This window comes from Ricinus communis, chromosome 9, assembly GCF_019578655.1.
Source record: "Ricinus communis isolate WT05 ecotype wild-type chromosome 9, ASM1957865v1, whole genome shotgun sequence".
NCBI classification, from domain to species: Eukaryota; Viridiplantae; Streptophyta; class Magnoliopsida; order Malpighiales; family Euphorbiaceae; genus Ricinus; species Ricinus communis.
The window spans coordinates 25,330,565-25,352,218 of NC_063264.1; the positions used below are offsets into that span (position 1 = coordinate 25,330,565).

At 28.7% G+C, this 21,654-nt stretch overlaps 1 non-coding gene across 1 annotated transcript; it reads left to right on the top strand.

Annotated features, from left to right (window-relative positions):
• Positions 1 to 14,710: 14,710 nt before the first annotated feature.
• On the top strand, positions 14,711 to 14,818 carry LOC112536992. Its single transcript, XR_003080914.2, has one exon. It is a non-coding gene; the product is annotated as a small nucleolar RNA R71 (small nucleolar RNA).
• Positions 14,819 to 21,654: the final 6,836 nt, after the last annotated feature.

The window sequence follows — 21,654 nt, forward strand, 5'->3', positions numbered from 1 at the left end:
TGTCGTATGTAGATGAGATATTGGTAGCAGACCCCAACAAAGATCATATCAGATAGTTGAAGGCACAATTGGCTATGGAGTTTAAAATGAAGGACTTGGGACCAACAAACATGATTTTAGGAATTCAATGTCATAGAGAAAGAAATAATAGGAAGATTTGGCTATCTCAGAAAAACTATTTAAAAAAAGTCTTGCAGCGCTTCAACATGCAAGCTTGTAAGTCAATTTTTACTATTTTTCTTATTAATTTCAAGTTATCATCCAGTATGAGCCATAGCAGTGAAGTATAGAGGATGGAGATGTCTCGAGTACCATATGCATCAGCAGTAGGAAGTTTAATATTCACCATGATTTGTACAAGACTAGACATTGCACAAGCAGTAGGAGTGGTTAGTCTGTATATGGTAAATCTTGGTCGGGAGCATTGGAATGCTATTAAAAGAGTCCTTAGATACATTAAAGGGACCACAAATGTTGCATCATGTAATGGAGGGTCAGAATTTACTGTGAGAGGATATGTTGACTCAGATTATGCAGGTGATCTTGACAAAAGCAAATCCACCACTGGATATGTGTTTATTCTTGCTAGCGGAGCTACAAGATGGGTTTTAAAACTGCAGTCAGTTGCGTCTACATCAACAACAGAAGCAGAGTATATTGCGTCTACACAAGTTAGTACAGTAGCAATATGGTTGAAAATGATATTGGAGGAACTCGGGCATGAACAAGAGAAGATTTATCTATTTATGATAGTTAGAGTGCCTCGTATCTTGTAAGAAATCCAGCCTTTCATTCAAAAATAAAATACATTCCAGTGTAGTACTACTTCATTCCTGAAAAAGTGGAAGGATAGTGGATATGCAGAAAATTCATACAAAGGAAAACCTAACATATTACATGCAACGCTGAGAAGTTCATTTTATGTTGATCCTCAAGTGGCCTAGTGGAGACATAAGCAGCATGACAATGGCAAGGTAGAAAGAATGGTGTGAAGATATAATTGGCTCTCAATCAAATCTTCAAGTGGGAGATTGTTGAAATAACTTAAAAAAAAAGAATAAGAAAAAAGGGACTTAATAGCCAAGAAATATAGTGCTTGGGGGCCAAGCACCTCTTGTCTGTAAAAGGCAAGAGGTGCAATGTCTCATTGCATCCTATTTTTCATGTCTTTATTTTAAGTTTTTAAAAAAAACTAGAAGGAGATAGAGAGAAAAATAAAATAAAAAGGTGTTCTCCTTAAAAGATTATAGAGACGTTGTAATCTCCTATTACTTTCATAGTGAAATTCTTTTAGTTTTGCCCATGGTTTTTACCCTAATTTATTTAAGGGTTTTCTACGTAAAATCTTTATGTTCCATTTTTGCTTCATTATTATTTTTTTTTCTATCTATTTTAGCTGCAATTTTGCTCTATTCGGTCCGAATTAATCACAATAAGTGCATGAGCCTCATGTACCATTAGAAAGTTTCACCACTTACCTCATGCACCGGCACGTGTGACATTGCCTTCTTTTTCGACCAAGCTCATTGGTGTCATCCCACTATGTTTGACATTCTTGGTTGTTGTGTTATTTCAGAACTTTTCTCTATAGGAAATATTTTCTCCCTCACTTTCTTTTTCTTCTAGTTCATCATTATTTTGGCTATTATTATTGTTGGTTTATTTTATTTCTTTCATACTATTATGCCTTTGGACTTGTTGGATTTTTCTATTGTCTTGCTAATGGCTGAACAAAAGAGCTTGGTTATGCCTTAGCATACTTCTTATATTATCTAAAATTACTGAACAAAATTTGAATGGATCTAATTATTTAGATTGATGCAAGACCATCCGACTTTATCTATGGAGTATCTCTAAAAATAATCATTTGACTAAGAACCTACCCACTGATGATCGTACTGAATGGCTAAGCATTGATGCTTAATTATCTTTGTAAATTCAAAATTCTATTAATATTGAGATACTCAGTCTTGTTATTTTTTCTATATTTTGGTTATGAGGATATTCCTCGTGTCTATGATAGGTGCAAGGGATTCTATCAGGTTGATCAGTCTCTATAGGCCTATTTCATGAACGTTAAACATACTTATGAGGAGTTGAATACCTTTTTACCTTTTAGTATTGATATCAAAGTCCAACAAACTCAACATGAGCAAATGGCAATCATGAGTTTCTTGCTCGTCTTACTTCTCAATTTGAAAGTGTTAAGTTTCAGATTTTGGCTAGTGCTGATATTTCCTCTTTGAAAGAAGTCTTTAACAAGATACTTTGCACATATACATGTGCTCTTGTCTTACTTGTAGAACAGTCTAGTGTACTTGTCAGTCATAATAACATAACAACTACATGACTCTATTCTCAGAATACTAGTAGAGGCGGATGCTCAAGACACATGGGTAATAGTTTACCATTATTGTCATGAAATGGGCCACACTAATGGTATGTTTGGTTGAAATTGATAAAAGAATTCATTTTATTTGAAAATACAAGATATAAGAGAGAAAAGAAATAGATATGATAAAGTTGAAACAAATATTTTAATGTTATGGAATGTATTAACTTACTAATGTGGAATTCATTTGGAAATTCTACACATTTTGTTAGAATTTAGTTTAGCTATAACTAATTCCACACAAATCTGATTATATAAATACTAAGTTAACTTTCATTCCATTTAAAGCATATAAATTTTATATTCACAAATAAATTCCATAAATTTTATGGATTTCAATCAAACACTATGTAAGCGAACTTGTCAAAAATTGTAAAAGAAAAATCTAAAATCATTAAGGTCTTAGCCAACCCATGCTGCAGCTACCAGTGATGCTCCTCACCTGCCTTTAGATACGACTATTACAATTTATGCATATGAGTATTTAAAATTTATTCACTACCAAGAAGTATTGAGGAATTCTACTCAATCTATTACTATTATTGTTGAGTCAAGTAAAACCAATGCCAATCTTCTATCTTCTTTCTTTTACTAGGTCATTGATTTTGGTGTGATAGATCATATGACAAGTAATCCTAATCTCTTTTCCACTTTGAATCGCACATTTTACCTTCTTATGTCATCTTAGTAGATGGTTCTACCTCTTCGATTTTTGACTTTGTTTATCACTATCGTTACTGAGTTAGGTAAAGTCAATGTAGTCTTCTTTCTTTTTCTTTTCATTGGGTCATTGACTCTGGTGCTATAGATCATATGAGAGGTAATCTCACTCTTTTCCACTTTTGAATAGCACAACTTACCTTTTTATGTCATCTTAGCACATGGTTCCACCTCTTCTGTTCTTGGCTCTAGCACTATCCATACCACACTGACACTTTTTTTATTACTTGTATTAAGTTTATGAAATTTTCTTTTAATTTGATATATATTAGCGAACGCATTCATTCTCTCAACTGTTTGTGTGTCATCTTTCCATGATAATTACCTGTTTCAGGATCTTATGTCAAAGAGGATTATTGGTAAAGGAAGAGAATCAAGAGATATGCACATTTTGGATAACTAGGTACGTAGACTATTGCATGTTCTATTACTTTATCCCCATTTGAAGCTCATTGTCGGTCGAAACATTCCTCTTTATCTTTATTAAAGAAATTATGCCCTTAGTCTCGTGATTTATCTTTTTTAGATTGTGAGTCCTATCATATTGTAAATATTATCATTTGTCTTCTACTCCTCGAGTCAATAAAGGGCTAGTCATGCTTTTGAGTTAGTATATTTAGATGTTTGTCTTGTTATATTTAAGACTAGATTTAGATATTTTAATACTTTTGTAGATGACTTCTCCTATTTAACTTGACTTTATTTAATGAAATTTCATTTTAAATTACTTCCACATTTTCAAACCATTTCTGTTGAAACCAAAGCTCAGTTTAATATTTCTATATAAACATTGAGAAGTGACAACGCCTAAAATTATTTTTCTGATACTTTTTAGACTCACAGTGGTCAAAATAGAATTCTCCATCAATCAACTTAGGATAACGTTTAAAAAGTTACCTTATGGTTTGACGCTTTTTCACTTGAGGGACGGAAAATTCTTTTGTATCAAAGTAGTATCACGTGTTTTATTTTCTTAGCATTTTTAGGTACACATTTATGTTTTTATTATTTTTTACATGATTTTGCATGTATTTAACATGAATTATTACTAAATTATGCTTTCATAAGCAACGTAGCATCTAAAAATTGCATCATAAAACTCATAAATATATTAAAATATTAATTTAAAAAATAATTTCTTAAATTTGATTACAGTAAAAATATATATACTTTAACAATTTATTATGATTACAAAATATCTAATCGAATGTTAAATTACTTAAACCCAACTCAAGTATTTTATATTTTCACTAGCAACTACCCTAGTGCTTGCCCTTGGGCGAAAATGATTTTATATAAATAAAAATATTCATATGAATTAAAATTAATCTGAATGTTTGAATTACTATTAAAAATAAATTATTTAGATAAAAATATAAATTTATATATAAAATATAAAATTGAACTTTTTGTATATATAAAAGAAGTATTAAATTTGTAATCCGACTAAGTAAATGATTATAATGTTTTTTACAAATTGAAAAGCTCCATTAAGGATTATAAACTTTTGTGATACAATTTTAGAAATAATTCTTTTTATATATTTTCCGTGGATTTCAATTATATTTAGTGATGAGCGTAGAATATATAAATAAAAAGAATAGTCCTTAATAAATTGATTATATTCATAAAATAGTCCAGTGCTTGTTGTAGGCGACGGTCTTGGGCACACATCTATATGTCTATAACGATTACGACATTGTAAGGAACTAATGCAGAGAAGGGAGCCGCCAACTTGGTAATTCTCCAGGATACTTTTACTAATTGGATAGCATTTCTAGATTTCATGAAGAAGTTTCTTCACATACAGAGATAGATCCAAAAGCTAACTTTTTATTTGTGTATCCCTATTTTTAGTTTTATTGTTTAACGGGCTATTAATTATAAATACAATAATTATGATTTTACAATTAACCATTACAACATGTGAGGTCCACTTAAGTTTAATCCATTTTAGTTAAGCCTAATCTCTATTTTGTTAGCCTAATTTTACTATTTAATTATGCATGAGGCCTACCTAGTCTAGCCTAATTATATGTTATACTTTGATTATCAAGATTTTGACCTAAATGGACTGTTCATTTATATGCCAAGGCCCAATTAGGTCTTCCTATTCTAAGTAAGTCCATTAATTGATTTTAAAGATGGTACAAGCCCACTAACTCTATATTAATTTTAATTTAAGCCCAAATTACTAATATTTAATCTAAATGACTATAATTTATATTAAACCCTAATTTTAGCATGTGTCTAGGTGTTCAATTTTAATTTTCAATCAAAATTACATATTTTCCATTCATTCACATAATAAAATAAAAATAAAGGAAAGCAGTAAACCTAAATTATTACAATCCTTTCTACAACTAAAAAGCTTAAAAACCTCAAATCTAGGTCTCACTCCTGATTGGTGACCTCATAGAACCGATCAGCTCTATGCATAGTTGATCGGCTGTGCACTGAGGCAATTGGCTCTGCAACTATATAGCAGTCGGTTTTGCTTTGGTTTAAGGTTCTCCCTCGATCGAAATTCGATTCATATGAATAAAAAACATCTAATGCAATTAGTACATGTAAAGGCATGAGACAAGGCATAAAATAATTGATTTTAAAGCAATAAAATGTAAAATGACAAAAAAAAATTACAGTAGGCAAGGCTCATTTTCAGGGTAATTCCTTAAAACTAATCACATGAATCTAATAAATTCTAGATCTAATCATTCAAATATGCATATTATCATTAAAGTAAAGCAATCCTAACATATTAACCTACTCATATGATCACAAACCTAGAACCTAAGAAGGAGCATGTTATTCAATTTCAAAATCCAGCAAGCATGCATATTATAAAACAATAAAAGATTGCTAAAATCCTAGATCTAAACATATAGAACATGTAAATCATAAAAAATAATCATAGATCAACCCTAACATGTTCTTAATAACATAAAATCATAAGAAAGAAAAAGTAAAGAAGATATTAATGATACTAGCTTTAGGAACTCTCAAGCTATCACTTTATTGTGTAAACCCTCGGGTCTCAGGTGATTAGGAGGAGGTAGAATCAAATATAGAGCAAGGATCCAGAGTGTTTAGGGTTTGTTTTTATGTTTGATATTTGAAAATAGATACTGCCTCTAAAATGCTTTTTTGTTGTTCTCTAAAAGTTTCCAAAAGTGTGGTTCTTAGTTACTGAGAATTTCTCTTAATTACTCTATCGATTGTTAATAATTGCTAACAACTGCTAATAAATGCTAACCCTAAACCTAGAGCATCTCGTTCTATTTATAGAAGTAGGATTTTAGGAAACTCTAAATAATATGATAATGTTAATAATAAAAAATCTTTTGGATTTATCAAAATACTTTTTTAATAAATATCAAAAAAAATATTTTAAATTCAAATTATTATCGATAAAATATTCTAGAATGTGTATTTTGGCGTTTTAAATTAAGAAAACAAATCAAAATGAGAACTAATCAGGATTGTGTAGAGTCAATCGACTCTGTGTACAGTTGCTTCAGTTGTACGTAGAGCTCATTGGTTAAGAGGTTGAAAAGTTTGAGGTATTTTACATTTTGCTCCCTAAACTTTCAGAATTTGCAATTTTATCTCTCAAACTTAAATTTTTTCTGTCAATTTAGTTCAAATTGATTTCAAGAAATAATTTTTAATTCAATTATTCACAATCCTAATTGAGTTTTATCCTTAACGTCTCAAGACTCTAGAAAAAAAGTAGTTTTGATCATTGAATTTTTCATAATTTCCTTGATATCTAGATTTAGAAAAGAGGTACTAACACTTGTCTTTTTGGTAGAAGACATTTTATACAACTAAAATATTTATCTGTATTAGAATTTAACATGGATGTATGTGGCTTATTAATCATTAATTATTTAGATAAATATATAAACTTTTAAATTAAAATATGAAATTGGAGTTTTTTATGAAATCAAATAAAAAATATATAAAATTGAATTAAAAAAATAGATTAAGAATCTTAGTATAATTATTATGAAAAAGAGTAAGGAAAAGAATTTGAAGTAATTAAATGATTGAGAGCAAAAGAATAGAATTTTTTTACAAAAATTAGATTAAATTTACAATTCTAAGAAGTGGATTATAAATCTTAGGATAATCTTTATGATGATAGAGTGAAGAAAATAATTTAAAGTAATTTAATGGTTGAGTGTAACATTATAATTAATCCACCTCTTTAATACTCATATAATTATTATTTTCTAGTAGAAAAATAATAATAATTTAAAGAAATAATAATAATAATTTATAAATACTCATATAATTAATATCTTTAATACTCACCATAGTTTAGAAAAATAATTTAAAAATCATAAAAAAAATTCTTATAAAGAGGAAAAGAAAAGTAAATTATGACATTACTTTCATTTATATATATAGATACTCAATGATCAACAAATGCTCTACAATAACCAAATAAGCTGAAATTACAAAGAATTTAACTGCGAGAAGTTGAGGAATTAAAAGGAGGGTTCTGATCAACCATTAAAGAGTTTTTAGATTGTATTTGTACCTTTGAAACATTAAAAAGTTGTTACTTTATGAATCAAGGCCTTTCCTCCCTTTTTGCTTTTTAGGATGAGAAATGCAATCATGTTTCTTGAGTGCTGAAAGAGTATATTGGCTTGAATTTGAGGTTCAGGGTCATGCCTCATGAATTGTGGCTGCTGAAAGACCATTGGCTTGAATTTTGTGCAGTCCACTGGTAGATGGTGCTTTGCTAAGTTCCTCAAATTTATTCCTTGATGAAGTTGGTTTCCTATTAAAACAACACTAGATAAGACATTAGAAATGCTCAGTTTAAGAGCCAAAATCAAAATTAAAGACATTAATTAAGTTGAGAAAATTACTTAGGTTAACAAGACACAACATTATATACTAGTTATATACCAGAAATATAGAATAAATAATAAAATATGTGAAATGAATATCGCAAAGACATTTCTGAACAAAATTTGAACACTATACCAAATGTATTAAAAGAAAAAAGTGCAGAGCGAACGAAGCATGTCTAAAAGTAAACCAACCCTTTGGACTGCTACGAAATACATCATCGGATTTCGAAGTAGCGTGATCTAATTTAAAAATTTTATCCAATTGAGCGCGTCTAGCATATTTTTTTACAGTAGCAAGATCATTATAACAGACTCCATTTAGTTCGCCACCATAAAACTCAATAGTTATACCTACTTGTTCAACACTAACTTTGACTCTGCTCTTCGAAGAGGAACATTGGCTGAAAATCTATTTTTTTTTATTTTTCTAAATCTACTATATATATTAAAATATTTACAAATATTAAATATATTGTTAATGTATATTATATTTTGTTGAATGTATACCGTTATTGCTATTTTTTCTTCTTTTTTTCTAACGATGTAAATATTTTAAATATACTATATGTACATGAAATATATACTAAAATAAAACTATAATTTATATTATTTTCTAATAATTTATTTTGACATATATGATTATTTTTCATATTTTTTTTAAATATAAATTACGTATACGTAACATAAATTAGATTCCTAATAAATTGAATAAGATATAAATTTAATCTATAGCATAACATTTATGATTTATAATTTTTTTAGATTATCTACTAATTTTTGTAATAAAATATATTGTTTCCTACATTTTTGCAAAATACATATATTAGTTTTTTGACTTTCGTTTTTATCTTTGATTTTTATATCTGATCTTTAAATATCAATTTAAAATCCTTTAAACTATTACAAAACACCTAAAATGGTGACTTTTGACGCAAAATCAACTAAACCATAAAAAATCGAATAAGATAAATAATTTAATTATTCATAATTGAAATCTATATTCAAGTAATTAATACAATTTCATAATTTGTGTTTTTTACATGAAAATATTTAACAATTTTAAATAGATTTAGGGATCATTTGGATTGAGAGATTTTAAAGGAAGGATTTGATAAAATCTATAAATTTAACTTAATTTTGTCATTTGGCAAGTAAAAATTTATCTAAGTTGGTGAGTTTTTAGAAATCTCATTCTCCAAAATCTCTCATATTTGAGGATTTTGCTTTTCTACCTGGGAGGTAAAACTTTTTAAAATGATTGAATTATTATATAACTTTTTCATTTTAATATTGTCTATAATAAATTTATATTATAGTAAAAAATATTTTTTAACTTTTAAGGATCTATTACTTTTATATTTAATTTAACCGATAATTTCTTAAAAAAATTATAGATTTTAACTAAATCCATTAATTCTAAAATTCCTTAATTCCAATAATTCCTTAGAATTTATATGCATAAAAGTATAAATCTAAAAATGAAAAGCATAGAAGTATTTTTTTTTTAATTATCTTTAGGGCTAAAACTTATTTTTACTTTTACTGTACTTATGCAAACTTTCCTTACTTTATTTCTATAATACTTTGGCCATTAGATTAATTCATAGACGTAAATTATCAGGCAAGCTGAATAATTTAATTGAAGCTATTATTATTATTATTATTATTATTATTATTATTATTATTATAAAATAATTAAATAAAATTATCAGAAATATAAAATATAAAATAAAATAAAAATCTTAAAACCCACGTATGCCCCACCCCCGTTGCCATTCTTATAAACAGTCTCATCTTTACTTTCACGTTTTCCTTTTGATAATTTGTGCCTAAAATACGAATCTAAAATGTTAAAGTTGACGTGACATCTTTTATATCCTTAAGAGTTTTGAACTTTAATTTGTTCTATTTTTTGAAATCATTGCCTTGCCACCGACCAATCATTAGACAATCCTACCTAAAATCACATTTTAATATTTATTTATTTTTATCCGTTAAAAATATAGATTACTTTTTTTAATTATTAATTTAATTATTAAATGTGTCAAAACTCATTTCATTTTCATTTTCAACACGCCAACTATACTTAATATGTCTAAATTAATACTCGTAAGTGCATCAACCGTTCTTATAGTAAAAGTGGTAAATTCACCACGGGATCGATTTTCCAAGGAATTATAAGACCATCTATTATATAAATTAATTATCAACACAAAATAATAAAAATAAATCTAAATACTCTAAACTAATATTTTTAAAAAATAGAATATTCATAAAATACAGTAACCAAGCAATAAATAAATATGCAATGCAAATATTTATAATTTAAAATTATATGATGAAAATAGTATTTAGACTAGCCATTTATTTAGGATTCTTCTTATTTTACTTTAAACCAAGATCTAATGAATGAGATGGTGATTAGTCTTTTCCTTTAATTATTCAAACTAATGATACAACTATAGTTTTTTCTATTAACATAGATTGAAGCAAAGATGGTATCTCTAATACATTCAATATAATTTTTATAACAATTACTATTATTAAATTAATATAATGATTAACTAACAATAATAACTGAAATTAATAATGATATGAAAGTAAAGAAATCACTCATTAAATAAATAAATAATAAAGTTTATACATAAGTAGAAGGGCTAAACTAAATATTTATAAAAATTAGTATGACATATTTAACCCAATGATCATAGTATTAAATAAAAAGATATAAAAATAAGATTGATAATAAAACCTCCCTCTAAATCCAAAATCTTTTCAAGGTAGAAAGATGATTGGTCATCATTCTTCACTTCTTAAAAACCTTTTTAGATCTTGAAAAAATAATGAAAACTAAAACTAAAGTGTTTGTAGAAGATAAACTATAGAGATTTGCAGAGACAAAAAGAATGATGGACAGATGCAGATGGAAGATGTAGCAGAGAGCAGATAGGAGAGACCTCTTCTCCTTCTCTTTAGAAGGAGGTTTGAAAAGATATATATATAGAAGGGTTCTCCTCTAAATAAGTCTCTTTAAAGATAAATATATCAATATAAGTTTATCTAATAGATAAGACTATAGATATCATTATTTCCACTAAATATTAACCCATAAATAACTCTTAATAACTAAAATGCCCCTTAGGTAAGAATTGAGCTTGCACAACAAATAGTAGATTTATATGTCTTAATCTTGGTCTTCGACAACAGTTCTAATTAAAGCTCATTTTTAAGTATTTTTCTCCATATTCCTCTCTCATAGCTAATATTCCCTGAAAATAGACAACTAATTTCAAATGAGGTATAAACACTTATTTACACCATATTACACATAAAAAATTATATCATTAAAACTTTTACTTGTATTTAAGTAAATAGCAACTTAAGAATTAACCTTTGAAAAAATATGAAGAATATCCATACTCAGCTTTAAGATATTATTCGAAAAAATCTCACTAATGCTCTAATCATGTCAATCATAAAATTTTCTTTAAAATTGTAAACTCAATCATTATTAACAAAAAATTCAAGTATCCAATCTTTCAGACATGTTTCATAATAAATAGCCTAACTCGAATTCAAAGGATACAACTATGGTGCATAATCCAAATCATCATAGCCTTATTCAAAAGGAAAATCTTAATTCATAACAAGAGATCAATAAACATATTTCATAACGCTTGTTTTTAAAGCTCTTTTATTTTTATTGTATTTTTTTTTTGTACCCCTTGGATTTAAACTTGATAGTTGGGGAATTATTTTTCTTTCTTGAAATGTTATGTCTTTCTACACAAATAAATATGGATAGTGAATGCACTTGGTTACTCAACAAAACTTACATCAAAATGCTTTGCATACTCATAATCTCAATTGCCTTTTTACACAAAAATTAACATTGGTAATGAAGATCCTCGATTACAAAACAACTAAAATAAGTAGAGTAAATTATATTACTTAGAGCTTTTATTTGCCTACATCATATCTCACAAAACTTAGGCAAGCCAATTTAAGAATAAGAAAATAGTAATCTAAATCATACATTTATAATTATATCCAACTCAAACTTGCCAAACTACTAATCATGCCAATAAGCAAAAAAATAGATACTTGATTATTTAAGTACAAATAACTCATGAGTTTACATATATAATGAAAAACTAACTCAAGAGTTTAAAAAAAATGGCATAATAGCACTCTTTTATTGACTCTTCTATAGAATCATAACAAAAAGTTGAGTAAAAAAATTTAAAATTTTACAAAAATTAATCAAAGTTGCTAATACTCATGGCATATTAATTAATTAAAAGAATTATGCTCGCGGATGTACGCGCCACACGACTGGTGTGTGGTCCGCAACCTGGTGGAAGGCATCTTGCTTCTGCATCTGGCTTGGTCGCTGATGGTTCCGCGAGCCGCAACTGGCTACTGGCTCCTACTACGGGCTCGTTCAAGATTTTGCTACCGCAACGTGGCTTCGCTCTAGATTTTTTTTAATACTTGTAATTAATTTTTATACACTTTAATGGCAAATAATAAATGAAAAAATAAATTTGAGCAAAAATAAATTTTTTAGAAATTATAAATACTTAAATAACTAAAAATCAAGAAATTAACAATTTAAACTAAAAATTGAACTTTATTAATAATAAACAAAATAAAAATTAAACTAAAGAAAATAAGTAAGAACCATTAACAAAATTTAACTAGTTCTTAAACTAATGACAAACATATTAACAGAAAACTATTCCTAATCCTGCTAGAAAATCAAACATGCCTAAAGTTAATAATTTTCAATTGCTATTTCTTAATAATCAACGAATACTTAACACATACTAAGCACACAATATCTACATAATAACATAAGATCAATTAGATATGAAGTATAATAAAAAAAAAATTAAATTAACATGTTACCACATGGAGAATATTGCCTTTTGAGAATCAAAGAAGGTAGGAGTGTTGATATTTCCTTCATAGGCTTAAAAAATAAACATTAAACAAAAAAATAAAAATAAAAATAACTTAGATGCATAAAAATAAAATACAATTGCTAAGTTTATTGTCTAGCTAGACATTCTCGATTATGCTCATGGTGGATGTTCATGCATGCACTACTCCTCTTGGTCATAAGAGTTTTATGAAAGCTCTTATCAATTAAGAGTGACATATCATCATATAATTGTTCATAAACAAGAGAATCTAAGCAATTAATATATGAATACTCATCAATAGTAGATTTAGGAGATAAATTAGAGAATCAAATACTTTAAATTCCACAGTTTTTTCTAAAACTGTCATGGTAAGTTTTTCATTATGCACATCAATCACAGTTCTACTAGTTGCCATGAAAAGCCTACTAAGGAGTATAGTTTGCTTCTTATCCTTTGCCGATGTGTTTTCCATATCAAGTACTATAAAAATCAAAAGGAATTGTTAACTTACCTATTTAAATTAGCAAGTCTTCCATTGTATCTCTAAGATTTTTTTGATCTATCTACAAGTTGTAGAGACATGGTGGTGGGCTTCAATTCTCCCTAGCCAAGTTGTTCATATATCGAATAAGGCATTAAGTTGATGCTTGCTCCCAACTCCAACATGGCTTTTGTAACAAGCTTGTAACCCATTATAATACTAATAATGAAGCTAACAATCCTTCATTTTAAGAAACAACTAATATTGAAGCACTGCACTTGCTTTTCTTGATACTTATACTTTTTTTTTTTATTGTTTGCATATCGTCTTTTGTTGATGTTCAACTCTTTACATAACTTTGTATAATCTGGCTTATTCTTAATAATATTCAACAAAGATAAATTAGTATTGATTTTAGAGAGCATCTCAATATTTTTTAGAAATTACTTATCCTTTTTGCTTGCTTTGAGTTGGTTTAGAAAAGGAATAGGTGACCTATAAGGCTGAGCTACCATAAAAAATTCAGGTCTAGAAAATGTTTCCTTTTCTTTTTTCTCAAGCCTAAAGTTAGGCTCTACTTTTTCTTCCTTTTGCATGCTCTCTTCATTAATTTTTACTTCCACTAATCCATCATCTTTAGGTGTACCTGTATAAGAAGAAGAATTTCTTTTAGTTTTCGTATCAATTTTATTATCAACAACTTTTTCTAATAGTAGTAATAGAATTGGCTTTCTTTGCTCATTAGATTGAAAAGTTCATTCTTGATCTTGAAATGAAGGCTTTGAGCTCCTTTGGAATGGAGAGTATTGGTCTTAGTAATGAGATTGATTTTAGTTTCTCGATAATTGTGGTGGGTTTTGATCATTGTATCTCTAAGAAAAATTTGAATGGTTTCTCCAATTTGGATTAGATGTGTTGGAATAAGGGTCATTCATAGGTTGCCTACATTGGTAGGAATCTATTAAATTTTCTTGGTTATATATATTTTCTCTATAATTATCAAAAGATTAACAAGCATTAGGACCATGACCATAAATACCACAAACCTCATTGTTTGGTGCATTTTTAGTTGAAACAAGTAACTTAATTTGCTTTGTCAATTCAGCCAATTGTAGCCATTTCACTACTAGCTACTACTTCATTCACTCCGACTCTTTTTATCCTCACACTCTTTTGGTGCGAGTTAGCTCCTAACATCTCAAAGATGTTATACACCTCATCAGCTATCATTTCTAACATAGCACCCCCAGTTGCATTATTAACCATACATTGATATTGTTGTGTCAATCCATCATAAAATGATTGGTTGGTTATTGAAAGTGCATGGTGTGGGCATTGTAATAAAAGTGATTTGAAGCGATCCTATGCTTCATGAAAAGATTCAGTATCCTTTTGATAGAAATTAGAAATTTTAGCTCTTAATTCTTTAGTCTTTTAGTGTGAGTAAAATATACTCATAAACTTTGATATACTTCATCTCATGTTCTAAAAAAGTTAGAGCAAAGTCATTAACCAAGCCTTTGCTTTTTCTTGCAATGAATAAGAAAAATACATTATTTTCAGTTGATCTTCATTTAATAAAATAATGGAAAAGTATGAACTATGGCATAAAATTCTCTAATAAATGTTAATGCATCCTTACTAGGCTTATACCATAAAATGAATGAAGCAATATTAAAATGTATGTTAAGTTCATAATTCCTAGATGCATCACTTAGAACTATGTATGAAGTAGTATTACCAATTATAGGCCCTGCATAATCTTTCATAGCCATTTGCCTTCTAGCTACTACTTCTCTTGGTGGATTTTCCATTATCTCAACTTCTTCTTTTAATTCTTTTTCAATCTTTTAAGTTAATGAATCATTTGATTTAGTTTTTCTTTTTTGCATACAAAATAAACAAAAAATTCAAATTTAACAACTTAAAAATAAAATTTAATAAAAAAAATACATAAATAAAATAAATCACAAAATAAACAAACATAAGACACTTTTGACAATCAATCAATATAATGAAATTTGGATACAATTCCCCAGCAACGGCACCAAAAAACTTGATGTGTCTAAGTTAGTACTCACAAGTACATAAACCGCTCTTATAGTAAAAGCGATAAATTCACCACGAGATTGATTGCTCAAGAAACTATGAAATTATTTATTATATAGACTAATTATCAACATAAAACAATAAAAGTAAATCTAAGCATTTTAAATTGTGTGTTGTTCATTCTTCTCTACTCCTTCGCTTCTCTTTATTAAAATTTTAATTGGCAATTATCCTTACATTCACCAACTTACCATCATGAAATCGATTATAGCTCTAGCTATAACAAGAAAGGGTCTACCTAGGATAAGGAAAACATCAACTTTCTCATCCACATCCATGATAACAAAATTCACAGGAAAAATAAACTATTGAACTTTAACTAATACATCCTCAATGATACCCCTATGATATACAATAGATTTATCAGCTAATGGAACACTCATGAGTGTTGGATTAAGCTCTCCTAATTCTAATTTCTTGAATAGTTTATATGGCTTAACACTAATGCTAACCCCTAAATCAACTAATGCATTATTAATATTTAAATTACAAATAAAGCAAGGAATAGTAAAGCTCCCTAGGTCTTTTATTTTCTTAGGTAATCTCCTATAAATTATCATCAAGCTTTGTCCTGACAATTACACCATTGACACTTCCTCTAGCTTTCTCTTGTTAGAGAGAAACTCCTTCAAGAATTTAGTATAATTGGGCATCTGCAATAAAGCATCCGTGTTATGACTATTGTTAGCCAATGATAATTTAGACCAAGAATTGCATGGCTAGAATAGTATTAGTCGTTGATTGATCGAGAAGGAATACTATTAGTAAGAACGAATAGATTAATAAATGGCTTAATGATTAAAGAATAACATAATTATAACTATAATTGTTAGATTCTACTGACATGTATTGTGTAACACAATGTAACTAATAGCCTCAACACGTGAATGGAGCTGTTTATATTCATTAAATTGTAATCCAAATAGCAACAAATAAGATTATAATTATTTCTCTTTTTTTTTCTGGAATTCTTTCTTCCTTAGCTCATTCTCTGAATTCTTCCTTTTTTTATATCCTTCCTTCTATTATTCTTCTTCTTGATGTTGTGTTCTATAAAAGCTATAAGACACAACAATCTGGTATTAGAGCATTCTGATCTTAGAGTGACCATCATTTCCTTCATGAGAAATCCAAAGAAATCAAACAAAAAATAAAGGATCCATAATAGACATTACTATTGATCTCGAAGAGGATATGAAATAAGAATTTAAAAAAAAGAAACTAATGGAATTGGAGTAAAGGTGCTAGATTAATAGTTTGAAGAACTCTCTAAGAGATTTAAGAAATCTAAAGATTTAGTTAAGAAGTTTGATTTCTTTTTGCAAATGTATCAAAACCAAGTTAATGGCAAGGAACCAGCTCCTCAAGCTACCGAAAATAATATGCAAAATCTTGACCTTAGCTCATTTTTTAAAAATCAAAATGTGAGATTTGGAACTAATATTGGTGATCGAAGGTAGAATGGTGAGTTTGTGTTTAACCAGGTATTATTGCCTACTCCTAGGGAAAGAGAAAGAGAAACTCTGGATCCTAGTGGTAGCAATGGATTTAGTTTTCAAGGTTATGGAAATGGTAATAGAACTAGCTTTGTTAAGATGGAGTTACTAGTCTTCGATGGAGCTAATACCAAGGGATGGATTAGGAAGTACGAAAAGAATTTACAATTCCAAGGATTTCTAAGCATTAAAAGATTGAGATAGTATCAATGTATTTTTCAAAGAAAGTACATTTGTGGTTTCAAGGATGGATAATAGACAATACTGGTAGCAATTGGAAGAATTTTTCTAATGATTTGATGATGAAATGTGGAGAGAAGATAGCTAATGCAATAATCTAAGAACTTAACAAATTGCAGTAAGATGGGCCAGTAATTGAATATTAAGAACGACTTGAGGAACTAAAGTCTTTGATGATGAAGTATGTACATGGGCTTACAGAGGTATATTTTATTCAGAACTGCATTAGTGAATTGAACGAGTCTTTTAGACCTATTATGGAGACGATGAAGCCCACCTCACTATATGAGGCATTTGAAATATCTGAGTTATAAGAAAGGCAAATTAAAGCCTTGAGTCAACAGAGGTATTCCTTTAAGCCTTACCCTAGACCCAAAAACTTTAATTCAAGATACCCAAACAACCAAAATCCTGCAACTAAGACTTATCCTACAGCCTTTTCCAAGCCCTCCTTTCAATCCAATTCAACTAACAACTTCACTACTAACTTTAGCAGTACAACGAGAACCTAATTACCCCCAACCAACAATCTACTTATCCAAATTCCAAACCTTATAAACCTAGATCTACTGATACCATAAGACCTTCAAGAGCTTGCTTCAAATATGGAGAGAGATTTGTCCCATGTCATCAGTATAAAGCAAAATAGCTTTTAGCATTGAATGCAAAAAGTGAAGATGATGTTGTGGATCAAGAGTCATTAGAGATTGATAATAACGATTTTGGTGAGGATTCTAATGAGGAAACTACTTTACTCATTTCCATAAGTACTCTAGAAAGCCAGATGTCTGCAAATACCATTTTTATCAATGGAATAGTTAGTCACAAAAATGCAATTACCTTGATGGATGGGGTTAGTACTCATAGTTTCATCAGTAAGAAGTGGGTTGAAGAGATGCCACGTAAGATGGTGAGAGAAACTCCTTTTCATATCACCCCCAGTCTAATGGTCAAACGGAGAGATTAAATAGGTGCATTGAGTCCTATTTGAGGTGTATGACAGCTTCTAAGCCATCTCAGTGGCATTCATGGTTGGCATTTGCGGAATGGTGGTACAACATAAATTTTCATACAAGATTAAAAATGTCACCCTTTCAGGCCTTGTATGCTTACCTTCCTCCTTTACTGTCTGATCTAATGGATCATTCTACTTCCTTAGCCTCAGTTGATGAATGGATGCAAAAAATGGTGCAATTCAATTCCTTGCTTAAAGAACATCTATCAACTACTCAAAATAAGATGAAGCAATATGAGGATACTAATCGAACTAATAGATCATTTAAGGTAGAGGAATGGGTTTATTTGAAGTTACAACCCTATAAGCGAAGTTCTGTGGCTCTTTTGAGATTTTTAAAAAGATTGGTGTTGTTGCTTATCAACTTAAGCTTCCTCCTAATTTATTAATTCACCCAGTTTTTCATGTTTCTTTACTTAAAAAGAAACTTGGTCCTATGCACCAGGTTAAATCTACTTTACCTATTTTGAGTCCTCATGGTCAATTTAAGGTGGAATCCTTGCAATATTAGCAACTTGAACCATCAATCAAAAGAAACTTCTTATTAAGCAGTTATTAATCCATTGGCTTAACACGACTCCTCAAGACAATAGATGGGAAGAACTTTCTATTATTCAGGCTCAGTACCTTTAGTCTTGAGGAAAGACTTCTTTTGAAGGGGAGGGTAATGTTATGACCGTTGTTAGCTAATGATATTGTAGACCAAGGATTGCATGGCTAGAATAATATTAGTCACTGATTGATCGAGAAGGAATACTATTAGTAAGAATAGTTGGATTAAGAAATAGTGTAATGATTAGAGATTAACAAAATTGTGACTATAATTGTTAGATATTGCTGACATGTATTGTGTAACATAATGTAACTAACAGCCTCAACACGTTAATAGAGTTGTTTATATTCATTGAATTATAATCGATAAAGCAAAAAATAATATTACAATCATTTTCCTCTTTTCTCTAGAGTTCTTCCTTCCTTAGCTCATTTCTGCATTCTCCATTTTCTTATCTCCTTCCTTCTGTCATTCTTCTTCTTGGCTGTTGTGTTTAATGAAAGCTATAAGATACAATATTCCATAAAAGATATATTAATATGAAATTATTTAAAATACTTAAGAAACTTACTAAATTGTGTATCCAATTTGTCTTTCTCAAGACAAGTTGGATATGACACCCTCGGTTGATACTCATTCACAATAGGTGTAGGTTTTATTGATGCTTCTACTTTTTCTTCCACTTTAGCCTCTTACCCTTTTTTCTTCAACTTCCTCTTTAACCACATCATATTATTTTTCTACTTCCTTCACTTCAGTTCTCAATATTTTCCACTTCTCAAGGTAATAACCTTGAATTCTAGGCAAGCTTTTTTAGGGTCTTTCACTCAAAAGCTTTGTAATCCGCCCTACTTATTTTTCTAAATTATGAATTGAAGCTTGTTGATTCCTAAGAGCAGTTTCTGTAGATTCAAACCAAGTTTCAAAATCTGAAATGAACTTCTCCATCATTTTATCTAGATTACTCTTTTAAGAGGAGCCTGTTGTTGCTAATGTTGTGGTTGATTTTATTGTCGGAATCCTAGTTGTGGAGGTCTATGTGATTCTGATTCTCCTAAGAGAAATTCAGATGATCTCCATCATCTTATCTATTATGATCCCTTTTCTCGCTTGGATTTGGGTCCTAAAATATCCCTTGATTATTAATATGTTGATCCTGTAAACCCACCACCATTCTAGTTAAAACTCATCCCTCTCATCCTTTCGCTTCTTCCTTAAACCTCTTTCCAACTCTGGATTGTATGCAAGTAGATTCGAAGAACTAGCACTAGTCATGGAAAAGTACTTTTAGAGGACAAAACCACAAAGAATAAGAACAATCAAATAAAAATTAATTAAAAATGCTAAATCACTAGCTTTCAGATTACTAATAAGATCATAATATAGTCCTCGGTAATGACGTTAAAAATTTGATGCGCGCTATGCACACAACAAAGTGTACCGGTCGTATCAAGTAATACAGTAAATAAATACGAGTTATTGTTCCATTAGAGACTAATTATGGATATAACTTTTAGACTTTGACTAATATTTAGCAATTAAATTATTGTTTGGAATATTGAAATTAAAAATTATCTAAATTAAAATAAAGATTAAAGTATATGAGAAGATTGAATGAGAAAAAAGTTCTATTCTGGTGTTGAATCCCCCTAATTAATTATGCATTTCATGACTCAATTAGCAATTAAATCAAACTAAAGAGTTGAATTGACATTATTCTCATTTAGGTAAATACATTTCTCAAGTGATTAAACCCCTATTTCCTAATGGGAGAGTAATGAATCTTTTCTCTAGCCAACTCACTTAGGTCAAGCATTAAGTTTAGGGAATTATAATAGTAGAGAATTTTCTAAATCTTTCTCTAAAATCCCAATCAATTCTCTATTTCTAAGAGTGATCAATTTATAAGAAGCTATATCTAATCAATTTTATGATAACCATATCCAATCAGCATGTCGATTTATCAATTGAAATAGACAATAAGCAGCCATAAAAATAAGACAACTCAAAAATAGTGATTCAATTTTATGAAGGTTCGTAACACCTAAAGGACTTCGCTTAAGATAGAAAAGGCTAGGGATAACAATGAATCATTGTGATTATCTAATTCTATCCAATTTTAATAGAACAGATTTAAAAAGACATATAATATATAAAAGTAGATTTGAAGTAATTTTTTATATCTATTACTATTACTAGTTGAGATAGACTTCAAATTTAAATTTCACGAATGGCAGATTCCCATTTCATATTTATATTTTACTTATATTTTAATTTTTTTTAGTTAGTTTGGATTTTAATAATTTTTTTCTTTGTCTAATTAATATTTTTATTTCATTATAATATTTGTTTTATTAATATTTTTATATATGAGACAAGATTACTAAGCATGTGCCAATTTTATTATCTGAAATTTAATTTATATAAACAAATTTCAACATGTAGAACATCTATTATTCAATAGTAATGTATAGATATAGTATAATCGGATTTCAACATATTCAAGTAATATGTGAATAGTACTAATTAGATTTTAGATGAATATAAGTAGTGAAGTTAAATTTTTAAATGAATTTTAAAATATATAAATGAGTTTAAATTTAGATATCTCTTATTGAACGGTTGTTTTGTTCATATATATATATAAAACAATGAATAAATAAATAGCCCGTAAATATAAGTATTTTATATTATAATATTAAATTATTATAGGTATTTAATTATTTAATATTAATAAATATTTTCTAATGATTAATTAGTGAAAATATATAAATAGAGAATTATAGGCGGATGAAGACCATAAGAAAGGATAAGTATACAAAATTAAGAGTCGTTTCAACATGACCATT